Here is a 13,319-nt window from a genome sequence, read left to right as displayed (position 1 = left end):
CCCTAGACTTCTCCCCGTTCTTCAGACTGTGCTTCAGTGGTGGCAGCCGGTGAAGGTCTGCAAGATGTGCGCAGACAACCTCCTCTGCTAAAGACAAAATTAAACATAGTATTACAATAATATACAAATCCAATAACATATATTATATGTGTGTATATGTATACCGTATTTGCCCGAATATAGGCCGCACTTTTTCCCACTACTTTAAGTCTTTATATTCGGCCTATATTCGGGGTTTAGCACAGGAATGCGTAATTCGTATCGCCCGACGCCCGGGACATGTAGTTCCGGGCGCCGGGCAGGCAGCAGGGTTAGGATACAGATCCCCGCAGCACTGCAGGGGACCTGCATCCTACTATCCGATACGCTCAGTATTGCGTAGATGTCCCCCGCAGCATATCTCGGGGGGGGGGACAGAGTGGCATCATATCTGAATTGAGGCAATGAGGAATCGAGGGCCCAACCGAAATATCCAATAGACTTCCCTTTGATTGAGACGGGTAATAATACAACCCCCATGTGGGGAGCCAAAAACTTTTTCAATCTATATCCTTGACTCTACAGCCCCTAGCTCTGAACCTGCTTTTAAGTTCAGTGGCCCAGGGCCGGACTGGCCCACCGGGATGCCGGGCGGCCGGCAGACCAACATTCAAAGAACTTCGTCCCACGTCAGCACTTCGTCCCACATAGGGTTAAAGGAAAGCAGACCCATATTCAAGGCAGGGGGGATTGCCTTGGGACACCATTAAAAATTAAATAATACAAGGGGTTGTGACATCACAAAATCAGTACTGGGGGGCAATACACAAGGATGTGGGGGAATAAATGCACAAAGGGGGCAATACACAAGGTTGTGTTGTGGGGGGAAGACAGTAATCAATACTAAACGGGGACCTGTCTGGGGCATCAATACACAAGGGGACAAATACTACAATAGGGGGAGTTAATGACAAAGCAGTGTAGAAAATATTTTTTTTATGCTTCAGTGTGGCAGAGCCTGTCCTGGTGTGTGTGTTTTGGTGTTGGTGTGGTAGAGCCTGTCCTGGTGGGTGTGTGTTTGGATGTGTCTGTTTGGCAGAGCCTGTCCTGGTGGGTGTGTATTTGGATGTGTTGGTGTGGCAGAGCCTGTCCTGGTGGGTGTGTGTTTGGATGTGTCGGTGTGGCAGAGCCTGTCCTGGTGGGTGTGTGTTTGGATGTGTCGGTGTGGCAGAGCTTGTTCTGGTGTGTGTTTGGGTGTGTTGGTATGGTAGAGCCTGTCCTGGTGTGTGTGTGTGTTTGGGTGTGTCTGTGCGGTAGAGCCTGTCCTGGTGTGTGTGTTTTGGTGTCGGTGTGGCAGAGCCTTTCCTGGTGTGTATTTGGGTGTCTGTGTGGTAAAGGCCGTCCTGGTGTGTCCTGGTGTCGGTGTGGCAAAGGCTGTCCTGGTGTGTGTTTCTGGGTGTCGGTGTGTGCACTGTACTTACTGTAGTAATAAATTGATTTATTTAATGTTTACTTATCCAGAGATAAAACGCCCTCCTGAATTTGTGGTCACTTCAGAGGACAAAACTTTCTAGGCCCAGAAATCAGTGTGTAAGGAAAAGGTATTGTGTTATTTACTCTTATTTCAATCTGCATATTTTATCACAAAGGATTAATTGCAGAAACCTGAATGGTGGTTGGGATCTTCAGAGTGAAACCCAATTTAGTTGTAAGACCTGATTTCATTATTCCTGTTGGTTTCACAGTCTTTCCACCTTAAGAGAGGGCCTTTTACATAAACATACTGGCAGACCACTTTGCACCATGAATTGTGTGCATTTTTAAAAAAATAATAATCTTTCTAGAAAGAGATGATGGGCAGAAGATGTGTAAAAAATGGAGAGGTTTTGTGTTCGATAGGCTGAACCTTCAGACTAATTTACTAAACTCACTAATGTTCTTGTACAGCAGCAAAAACAGACAGATGGGTGTTGGAGGTGATTTTTATGATATTATAGATATGGTGGAAGGCGCAGCATGTGAGGTTTCAGGGCTAAAATTACTTGCACATGATTAGCGCTTACTCAAATATTGTTAAAATGTTTATTTCTAGATATTTCATATTCGAAAATGAGGGGAAACCATGAGATAAAATGAAGTGTAACTCACAAAACAGTCCGCCCAACGTGGGGCTCGAACCCACAACCCTGAGATTAAGAGTCTCATGCTCTACCGACTGAGCTAGCCGGGCTGTATGTTGCCACTTTTGACCTAGACAATACCAGTTCTTGTACAGGTAACCCAGGGGCATATTAACTTCATGGGCAATCAGGCCCCCTGGTGTCCAGCTGGTAAATAGATACTCTTCAGGAAATGCTTATGTAGAAAATGTAAAAAGGAGCATACGAGAAAAATCAGTTACCGGTATTTAGTGTTGACACATTCTAGCATTATGTACAATGCAATTATGCAAAACCTAAACAAGTAAACACAAAGGGGTATGTGTATACCACTGATTTAGTGACAATAAAATGAAAAGAAACAATAAATAACCATGCACTTTGTGTGGTGGCTAATCCACGTGTGTAAATGAATAATAAAAAATACACAAAACAAATCTTTGAAGTGCTGGAAGAAACGCAAATGGATCCAAATATATATATATATATATATATATATATATATATATATATATATCTATAACTAGAACATAAACGCTATATAGTCTAGTAAGTACATAAATGTGGAGGATATAAATACAAAGACAGCCCCTTACAGGATATAGGGCATAGAATAGCCCTTTAAGAAGGATCTGTGTTCTTCTTGGATATAGACTCCATCAAGAGTGTACTTAGAAGACAGAAGCCGGAAAGCAAGTAGAAAAATATTTATTCGATAATAAGTAAAGTTTTTTTATCTTACATTGGAGATTCCATGTTATTTTTTTCAATGCGATTGTATAACTAATTCATATAGCAGCATCCCGCTAAATGCAGATATCAGTCCCCAGTGGCTCCGGTACTTTCTCCTTCTCACACCGATGCTGTGTCTTACGACGTCAGCACGTACCATGCAGACGTGGTTCCAGGGCCGGCCCAAGACAAAATGTCGCCTGGGGCTAAGTTTAAAATGCCGCCCCCCATTATCTACCCTTCCTCTCCCTCCCTCCCTTCCTATTATCTAACTTACCTTTCAGCAGTCCTGGGGCGAGTCTCCCTGCTCAGTCTCGGTGCCAGCTTGCAATGCTGATCGCCAAAAATGACATCATCTAACAGAGCTCAGCATTACAAGCTGGCACTGAGACTAAGCTAGAGGGCTCGCAGAGGAAAGAGAGAGAGGGGCGCCGAGCAGGTACTGACAACTTGGTAAGTGAAAACCACTTGGTGCCCCTCTCTCTCTCTTCCGCTTTAAAAAAAAAAAAAAAGAAAAGGGCTTCAAAAGTGTCGCCTGGAGCAGTTGCCCCACTCAGCTCCATTGTTGGGCTGGCCCTGCGTATCAGGTAGGTTGCATCTTCTACTGCAGGTCTGTTCTTTAAAAAGTCCTCCTTGGAGTGATGTAGTGCTGTTTCCAATTAGCATATGATGAGCTAAAGCGAAAGTCCCTCTCTTTAACTTGTTGTTCTCAGCTCATGTAAAAAGATAAATAGGTAAAACGAATATCCATATTAAGAATTTGATATGTATATCATATCCAGAAATGTGTGGATATAAAAATGCTGACATATGTTTATAAATACAGAAATAAATTTAGAAAAGGAAATATTAAAAATATAATGTGCAAGGGAGGGTCTTTATAGTTTAAAGACTTAACACCACAAAAAAACAGCAAAGAACAATATCTGGAAGTTAAAAAATTATGTTGTTCAAAATCATTGTTTAAACCATCAGGCAGAAGAGTTTTTAAATTAAAAATCCACTTCATCTCCAAGTGTCCTAGTTTTTTCATAAAATCTTCACCTCTTCAGGAGTGTTCTGCCAAATCTATCCCTGTAAATTCCAATATTTGGGGGTTGTTTTTGTGGTCTTTGGAAAAATGAAATGATACTGTGTGTTTATCATAACCCTTCTTTATGTTTCTAAGTTGATGTCAACAGTTATATTTTTTTCAGATAGCTGCCACCACAGTCCATGGCTCACAAATATACCCAAGAGCCAATTTATTAGGATCAGAAGAAACTGTTCAGACCTAAAAGAATGGTAGGGTGGGGGTACAGTGGCATATCTGGGGGGGCAGAGTAGAATATCAGGGGGGCAGAGTGGCATATCGGGCAGTATAAGTGCCACTACTGTGGCTGGTCCATCCCTACCAATGGTACTTCTACCTATTGTGTAATACCCCTTAAATCCCTGTAGATTGTAAACTCGTTTGAGCAGGGCCCTCCTCACCTGTTGTCTCTGTAAGTTAAATTGTTATGTTACATGCTACTTGTTATGTCCTGTCTACCCATTGTACAGCGCTATGGAATTAGATGGCGCTATATAAAACAATAAATAATAATGCATATTTGTGGGGTGAAAGGCTTATATGGGGAGCAGAGTGGCATATCTGGGTGGCATAGTGGCATATCTATAAGTAAGGTGCATTATGAATTAAGGGGGCCCTTAAAATGGCTATTGGTTTTTCAAGTTTTTGTTCGTATATAGCATGCTGCATAATAGATGTTACAATACATGTATTCCTGTTCATTAGATAAAATACTGTTTTACTATTCCACTAATGTGTATATGCCTTTTAAACATATTTTTTTCTTTTAAATGACACCAAAACTAGTGCGGCCTATAATCGGGCCAATACGGTACATATATTTCTACCCGGTATGAATATTCCATTTGAACCCCTCATCTCCTGCTGTTACCCCTGTTTCCACCCGGTATGTCTTTATCCTGAATATCTCCATACCCTGCTGCTCTCAAAGGGTTAAATTTGGTGCCCTCTGGTCTAGCTTAATTGCATTTGTTAGCCAAGGTGTGAAACATCTGCCACCTGTATGCAATCACCTTATCTGACCACTTGTCAGGCAGCCCTATAAATACCTAGGCCTCACTTGGAAACAAGCTTGCTTGGAAATGTAGCTGTGGCTTCTTCTCAAGTGGCCTCATCATAAATGGATAGTTAAGAGTTACACTGGAGGGAAACTACAAACCAAGTACCACTGCAGAAAGCAGGATTGCCCCGCGCCGCACCCCTCCTGTGGAATTCCCTTTCCCGTTCCGTGCAGACTTTCTGCCTCGTACGGAACTTTTAAATCCTCTCTGAAAACCCACCTGTTCAGGGAAGCGGACAACATTCCTTCCCATTACTCCCAACCATCATAATCAAACCATCTGAACAATCAGCAGCTTCAACACATCGTCGGAACCAGATCAACTCATCCCCATCCAAGTAGTCCTCTCCTATTGTCTCACTTCCCCCTCCGACTAGATGGTAAGCTCGCGCGAGCAGGGCCCTCCTGTCCTTTGCACCAGTTTGTTATTGTATGTGTTTATTATGTGAAATTGTTCTACTGACTAACAGCGCTGCTGAATCTGTCGGCGCTTTATAAATAAATGTAATGTTATATACATTGATTCACATAAACACACCTTCACATACATATAAAATACATTTATATTATATACATACTGATTCACATGTACACATCATCACATACATGAAATATATTTTATATATATACTGTATTTGCTCGAATACAAGACAAAGTTTTTTTCAGACCAAATGCTCTGAAAAATACCCCTTGTCTTATATTCAAGGTTGTCTTGTAATCCGACCTCAAATAGAGGTCTGACTATAAGACTATGACCCCCCCCACAACGCTGCAGGGGACCTGGATCCTGCTCTCTGGCAGCTGGCGAACGTCTGCACGATGCATGCAGACAACCTTCACTGCTGCCCAGCACTTTTGCCTGGACTTCTGGGATGGAGCACCGGCTTGACATAATCTTGCGGTGCTCAGGCATAGAAGCCCCAGGGTGAAAGTGCCAGGTAGCAGCAGAGCTTGTCTATGCGCATTGCGCAGACATTCACACAGATTGAGGCTGCCCAAGCCCAACACTCTACCACTACTGCTCGCATTTCTTTGACCATCCTTACTCTGCGGGAACCTGTTATGTTTACATTTTTTTTAATATTGCGGAAATTCAGTCCTGCTCCATGGAGCTGAATGTGCCCATCATCTGTCAGTGTCTGTCTTCCTAGGTCCAGTGCTATACTACTAATGCTGCTGCATTTCTTTGACCATCCTTACTCTGATGGAACCTGTTTTGTGTACATTTCTATAATATTGGGGAAATTCAGACCTGCTTCATAGAGCTGAATGTGCCTATCATCTGCCAGGGTCTGCCTGCCCAGGCCAAGTGCCAGATTACTGCTGCTGTACGGCTTCCACCGTCCTAACTGTTTTTTAAACATTTTTTTAAAGTTTTTTGAAAAGGTGAGTCCAGAAGGTGTAATGGACCTCCCCCTGTGGGAACCCCCCCCCCGAATATTGTGTCAAACCAAGAAAGCCCCCCCAAATTGCATCCAAAATGAACAGCCGGTAAAAGAAATTTGTTGCCCGAAAAACAAACGCGGCAAAAGCAAAATGAAGATTTCCTCCGAAGCGATTTTGCTCACCGTGAGCAAATCTATTTGGTAGTAGGCATGATAATCCACTATTAATAGATTTATTTGATAGTATTGTATTTATAATTACAAATAGATCTTAGACTTCTAAAATTTAACATCTTTGTATTTGGTAAGCATCGTTGCCAATATTAGAAAACATAAGGTGTTCTGAAAGTAAAAATAGTTTAGTGACAGCCTAGTTCTATCAAACACATTTCTCATCTGCAGTTTATTCATGAAACCAATCACTTATATACTTATAATAACGTAGGAATTGATACACCTCAAAATATTGCAACCTTTAGACATATATTTGTTTTCGATGATGACTTTTAGTAAATGTGAGATGTATAAAATGAGCTGGTTGATGGTAAACCAAATTATCAGCCACGTTTCTTTTCACAAATTGCGTAACAATTGTCAGTACAGTGCGAGTCATTCCACTCTCCATTTCTCCATAAATGAGCACAGTCTTCGTTCAATTTATAATCATTTGGTTGCCCTTTCATCCAGAACCTACAAAACAAATCAATAAGCTGCTAAATGTGGAGTTAATATAAAAGTTGATTGAGCCTCAAGTTGAACAATATATATGTATATTAACAGAGTGATATTAAGATTGAGTAGCGACCTGAATGAGGTCACGCATTAGGTCCTAGACATGAGTTAATAATCTGAGATGACTTTTAGGAAATGGTATCGTAATCTGGTGGAACTTCATGTACTGGTTTGTGACCAGTCATCTGGTACACCGGGCAAATGCCTGGTGAGCTGCTGCCCTAGAGTTATTTACACTCTCTGGATCTGCTATTCTATTCTAGTTAGTCAATCTATTGACCAAATTGCAATGAACGGGATTACTACTCTAACTGGTATGTATTTCAGTAGAAATCTACATAAAAAGTATTGGTAAAAATCTTAGCTAAAATGTCATGGTCTTAAAACAACAGAGCAAGCTAGGGTACACTGGAGAGACTCTACACAGAAACAAATAGCATTGGAGAGGGGCTAAGAAACTGTGCCCTCAACCATTTTACGATACAGCCAGATTTACTGAATGTTTCTAGCAGGGATTATAATCTATAACGGATAGTGCTATGGAGAGTAGACTTGAGAACATGTACCAAAACAATTCAGACACATTTTTTCATTTATTTTTGGTCTATTTGTTGAACACCAAATTAAGTCTCCTCCCTTTCATTCAGACCAAATTCAGAGTGCTTTTTTTAATTCAGAAACAACATTTGTTGTGACTCACCCTTACTCACTCTCTATAGTTGTGTTACATTATTATATTATATTATATTATGCCGTAAACAACTATTAGCAATGAAACAGAGTTACAGAAATATGATTAATTACTTGTATGACTTTTCATAGTCTGTTCCATCCACCCATGTCCACTTGCCTTCATCATCCATGTCATGCAGCCCAATCCAAAAACGTTGGTCTTTGCCATGTGTATTTATCATCAGGAAATGCTTATATAGAAAATGTAACAAAAGAGCATACCAGAGAAATCAGTTATGATTTAGGTATTTACTGTTGACACATCCTACCTTTATGTACAATGCAATTATGCAAAACCTGAACAAGTAAACACAAAGGGGTATGAGCACACTTGATCCACACAATTTTGCCTTTACATCACATAGACGAATTTCTATTTAGTTTTAAATAGAAACTGTGATAACACAGCAGATAGGTTCTTCTGAGCCAGGGCCGGCCTTAGGGGTGTGCGACCTGTGCGACCGCACCGGGCGCCATGGTTGCAGGGGCGCCTGACCGGGACTTAGATTAAAGCATCGTTTTTTTTTTTTGTGTTTTTTTTTTAAACTTTATTTAACATCATTCATGTTAAATAAAGTTTAAAAAAACGATGCTTAAATCTATGTCCCGGTCAGGGGCGCCGAGCGGTTGCTCGTGAAGTTCTCGGCAACCGCTCGGCGCCCCTTACTCTCCGTGACTCCGTCGCTGTGCCGGCATCTCATGTTGAGCGCCGAACTATTCCGGCTCTCAACATGAAATGCCGCACCGCAGCAGAGCGAGAAGACGGATGCCTCCCGCTCTCACCGCAGGACTCCGGCAACAAGGTAAGTGGGGGGGGTGTAGTTTGAAGGGGCAGAGGGGGGGGTGTACTTTGAAGAGGCAGAGGGGGGGGTGTAGTTTGAAGGGGCAGAGGGGGGGTGTAGTTTGAAGGGGCAGAGGGGGGGTGTAGTTTGAAGGGACAGAGGGAGGGGGTGTAGTTTGAAGGGGCAGAGGGAGGGGGGTGTAGTTTGAAGGGACAGGGGGGGTGTAGTTTGAATGGGCAGGGGGGGTAGTTTGAATGGGTAGTTTGAGGGGCGGTAGTTTGAATGGGCATGGGGGGGTAGTTTGAAGGGGCAGAGAGGGCGGGTAGTTTGAAGGGGCAGAGAGGGGGGGTAGTGAGGGGGGGCGCCAGAGGAGTAGTCCGCACAGGGCGCCACAACGCCTAAGGCCGGCTCTGTTCTGAGCTACTAGTCTTCAGTAATATACCGGCTAAGATGCACTATTGTGAGTGGTCTTCTCTAGTGAAATAATTCTCGTTACTCACAAAGTTTAAAGAATAGTTGGGATTGAATAGATTAGTACTATAGGCTATGGCCAGATTTGGATTCAAAAGTGCCCTGGGAAATTCCATCAACAACCTAATGCTGTTTTTTTAAATATGAAGAAACATGTTTGTCCTGCTCTAACTTCGTGCTTGTGGTCTCTGAATGGTTGAGAAAGCAGAGCACTGGGAATGTCATATAATAGAACTCCACTCAACAATGCAGAGGTTACTAGTGTGAGAAGAATGCTATGAGTTTCAGTATGGCTCTAGGAGATCATAATCATACCCTTGCTTAGTGTCAGAGTTATTTGTTATATGGGGCAAAAAGACACTGCATTGATGTAAGTGACAGTTAACCAGACTTGAATCTATCACCTGTTCCTCTTCACTGGTTATTACAACCAGATCACTTCCCTTTATTTTGCACACAGATCTTGCGTTCATCCAAGTAGATTTTCTTAAATGGATATAGTAACAGCTGCCATCAAATTGTATCCAGTTCTTCTCACAGGATGCCACTACAAAAAGGTGGGCAGCGTGAGCATCAACACAAAATAAGCAGTTTTAAAAAGGTTTAAATTGTTTAAAGGGAAAATGAGTGTCCCACCGATAATTCATGGATATTACAATACTTTGTAAGTACTTTTACATGCATTATTTTACCTAAAAGAAGCAGTTTTGTTTTAATATTAGGATACCCCATCCTGCCCATCACGTCTCTCTTTCTAGAAAAGATGACGCCTCACTCTTTTATGCCTTCAGAAAGCGACCTCAATCTTCTCACTAAAGCAGAAGTTATCCAATAATTCATATGGGCCAGTGGCGCAATGGATAACGCGTCTGACTACGGATCAGAAGATTGTAGGTTCGACTCCTACCTGGCTTGTGTTGCATGCCGTGATCGTATAGTGGTTAGTACTCTGCGTTGTGGCCGCAGCAACCCCGGTTCAAATCCGGGTCACGGCAGGTTTTTTGTTGTTGTTTTTTTTAAACATGCATGCGCCAAATGGGTATCCTAATATAAAAACAAGACTCTTAAAGTCTGAGTATTTAATGCAAGAACAAAACAGGCAGACTGAACAACAGCTGAATGGTTCTTATCTGCTGTTAGATTCCATGTTTCTAGGTGCAATGTACAGTGTGTGTGCATAAAGCCCATAGGTACAATGCACACTTACACTCACATACAAAGACATTTAAGAAAAAGAAAAAGAAGAAAAATAATATATATATACATATTGTTTGTGCTATACATATGTTAGCAACATTTGTGTTTTAAAGGAGAGGTAACACTAATTATATTATGTAGCATTTTTCATTTAAAAAGAGCCAATCAGTGTCAGGAAAGCATTTTCGTAAAATTTTTTTCCTTAGACGTCTTTTGTGTAGGCCAGCGTGTGTGCATAATGGCAAGCAGAAACTGTCCCTTGTCAAATGCACTTCTTGCAGGGCAATGAACCTTCCATACATTTGACCTCTTTCCCAGGAAAGGGGGGGAGAGGGTTCTGAGTAATCCTTCCACGCATTTGCAATAGAGAAAATTGTTAATTCAAAAGAGACACTCCGATGTATTAAAATGCGTATTATAGCTGGAGTGTCCTTTGTGCTTTAAAGATTAGTGTATAGTATTCACACAGCATTCCATAAACTATAGTGCCTTCAATATCTTACTTGCAGAAGTCTGTTCCAATGTGTTACATTTTGATGTAAGATCTGAGACTGTAAAAGAAAATATTAGTACATTTTGTTACCTAATAAGTAAAATGCAACTGAGCCAATTTTTTGCCCCCCCCCCATGAACAAAACACTTAAATAGTATCTGGTGTTATAGATCTATAATAACATGATAATGCCTCCTTTTTTTAAAGCCCTGACATCTTGGCAACATTTCCCATCACAGACATCTTAACCTATTATGCACTGACAAGCTTAGGGCAAACACACGGAGAAAGGAACACAAAGATCACCCCTGTCTGTTTGAGGCAATAACAGAGATAAGTGGGGTGGCCTGTTGTATAAATGTGGTTTCCTGCTACACTCTTACTAGTGATGTATTCTGGGCTAGGCCTGTAGGATGCCAGCCCTTTTGCGGGAAAATGGGGGACAGGTAACTTTTCAATAGGCCAGCTACAAGGAAGATCCCTGATCTTCTCAACCAGTCCATATCCATAATACCCACTGCCTGCAAAAGCAGAACAGTGTGGCAGTGACCCAGGACAGCAGGACAGTGCCAGAAAATTGTGACTGTTAGGAGATATGCAATAGTGTTTAGATGTTAGTGTTTATCCAGCAAAAGTCTTGGCTTCTAATATGGCCATTTCATAAACTAGAGTCGGCAAAAATTTTATTTTCCAATGGTGCTTCATTAGAATAAATATCATTACAGCTTACCCGGTCTCTCATTTGAATATGTTGCCTGTGGAAGAACAATACTAAATATAAACCTCATTACAATCTCCTGTCACTCTTTATTATTTAAAAAAAACTGACTTACTATTTTTCTTTAAGGCACTGATTTCAGCCTGGATATTTGTATTCACCTTAGGCCCACCAGTTGACGCTGTCAAATCAAGAAGATAGACTGTTTTGAAAATGCCTTGATATTGGCATTATGTCTTAACCTGTTTTTTCTCGGAGAAAGCAAAATTGTGTAACAATTTGTTTTAAAATAATAAACTATTTAAGGCAGTTATAACATTTCTTGATGAGTGTTCCTCAGATTTTGGTCTATGACTGTTATGGCTTCCATGACCTTTTAAAGTGGCCACCAGAATCTATTTTTAAATTTTATTATGATTGTGATCTCTAGGATTACACCTTTTTGTACTCTATTATTCTGCACAATATTCCTGGTGTTGCCAAGTAACACTGGAACACTCTGTTGCTGTGGTCTTTAAACACATATGATGCTATCATATAAGCTTAAGACCTCTACCAGCTCAGTGACCTATGCATTCAAGTTCCTTGTGATGTATGGCCGACCTCCTTTTTATCCATACATCCACAAACATTTAAAAAAATATGGCAAAACTTATTTGATCATATGTTGCTGTGGTCTTTAAACACATATGATGCTATCCTAGAAGCTTAGGACCAGAGGCGTATCTAGGGTATGGTACCTATGGCTCCTGCCATAGGCGCCATTTGAAGGGGGCGCCAGTGAACGGCTTTCAAACGCTGTCTTTTTTTTTTTTTGATTGGGAGAAGAGAGAGGGGGGCCTAGCTGTTAGGGAACCAGACGGACACAAAACATAAAATGCAATCACCTTTATTGTAATGACAATAGTGAACAAAGCCAAATCGTGATCCAAAAGCATATACCAAAAGACAAGCCGGGGTCAGGAACCAAGACGGGTACTCAGACAAGCCGGGGTCAGGAATACAGAGCTCAGCGAAGTCAGGAACAAGCCAGGAATCAGGAGCCGGGAGGGACGTCAGAGAAAGCCAGGTCATACACAGGAATTCAGGAACACAGCGATAGCACTTGCAGCCAGAAACAACACAAGGGCAAGGAGGAAGTGAAGTTTAGCTGCTTAAATAGCCAAAAGGGGCTGGCTGTGGGCTGGAAAATGGGCTGAGTCACAGGAGTGACAGGAGTGTAGCCATGGCAACCCAGCCAGGCTGTATAGCCTCCAGCAATGCAGCAGAAAAGCAGCTAGACCATAACACTAGCAACCACTCGGCGCCCCTCATTCTCCTCCACGAGGCCTCTACCTCCGTCCCGGTGCCGGCGCCGGCATTTTATGCTGAGCGCCCAGTGGTGGAACTACCGGGGTCGCAGGGGTCGCGACTGCGACCGGGCCCTGGAGTTCTGCCAGTCAGGGGGGCCCAAGGGGTGCCGAGCAGTTGCTGAAAATGACCGCTCGGCAACTCTTGGGCCCCCCTGACTGACAGAAATCCAGGACTCCTCTGCTCCCCGCCGCTGCTGCTTCCGCTGCTGCCACCGCCGCCTGCCTCAGCGCTGCCCAGAATGCAGTGTTGGGAGCGTGAGGCGTTTGTCTTGGGTGCCAGTGCTTCACGCTGAGCGCCGGCATATGACGTCATATGCCGGCGCTCAGCAGTGAAGCGCCGGCACCCGAGACAAACGCCTCACGCTCCGAACACAGGAGTTGACGGTAAGTGACCTACAAAGGGGGGTAGGGAGGGAGTGGGTAGATTGTGAGAAGGGGGGGTAGGAAGTGAGAAG

At 42.5% G+C, this 13,319-nt stretch overlaps 3 non-coding genes across 3 annotated transcripts; 2 read left to right on the top strand and 1 right to left on the bottom strand.

Annotated features, from left to right (window-relative positions):
• Window positions 1-2,136: 2,136 nt before the first annotated feature.
• On the bottom strand, window positions 2,137-2,209 carry TRNAK-CUU (transfer RNA lysine (anticodon CUU)). The gene has a single exon. It is a non-coding gene; the product is annotated as a tRNA-Lys (tRNA).
• Window positions 2,210-9,946: 7,737 nt separating this feature from the next.
• On the top strand, window positions 9,947-10,019 carry TRNAR-ACG (transfer RNA arginine (anticodon ACG)). The gene has a single exon. It is a non-coding gene; the product is annotated as a tRNA-Arg (tRNA).
• An 8-nt stretch (window positions 10,020-10,027) lies between these two features.
• On the top strand, window positions 10,028-10,099 carry TRNAH-GUG (transfer RNA histidin (anticodon GUG)). Its single transcript has one exon. It is a non-coding gene; the product is annotated as a tRNA-His (tRNA).
• The last annotated feature ends 3,220 nt before the right edge of the window (window positions 10,100-13,319 follow it).

Source organism: Sceloporus occidentalis, unplaced genomic scaffold, assembly GCF_023333645.1.
Source record: "Sceloporus occidentalis isolate IW3139 unplaced genomic scaffold, rSceOcc1.0.p SCAF_174, whole genome shotgun sequence".
Classification (NCBI taxonomy): domain Eukaryota; kingdom Metazoa; phylum Chordata; class Lepidosauria; order Squamata; family Phrynosomatidae; genus Sceloporus; species Sceloporus occidentalis.
Note: the sequence above shows the minus strand (reverse complement) of the source record. Positions and strands in the feature narration are given on the sequence as shown.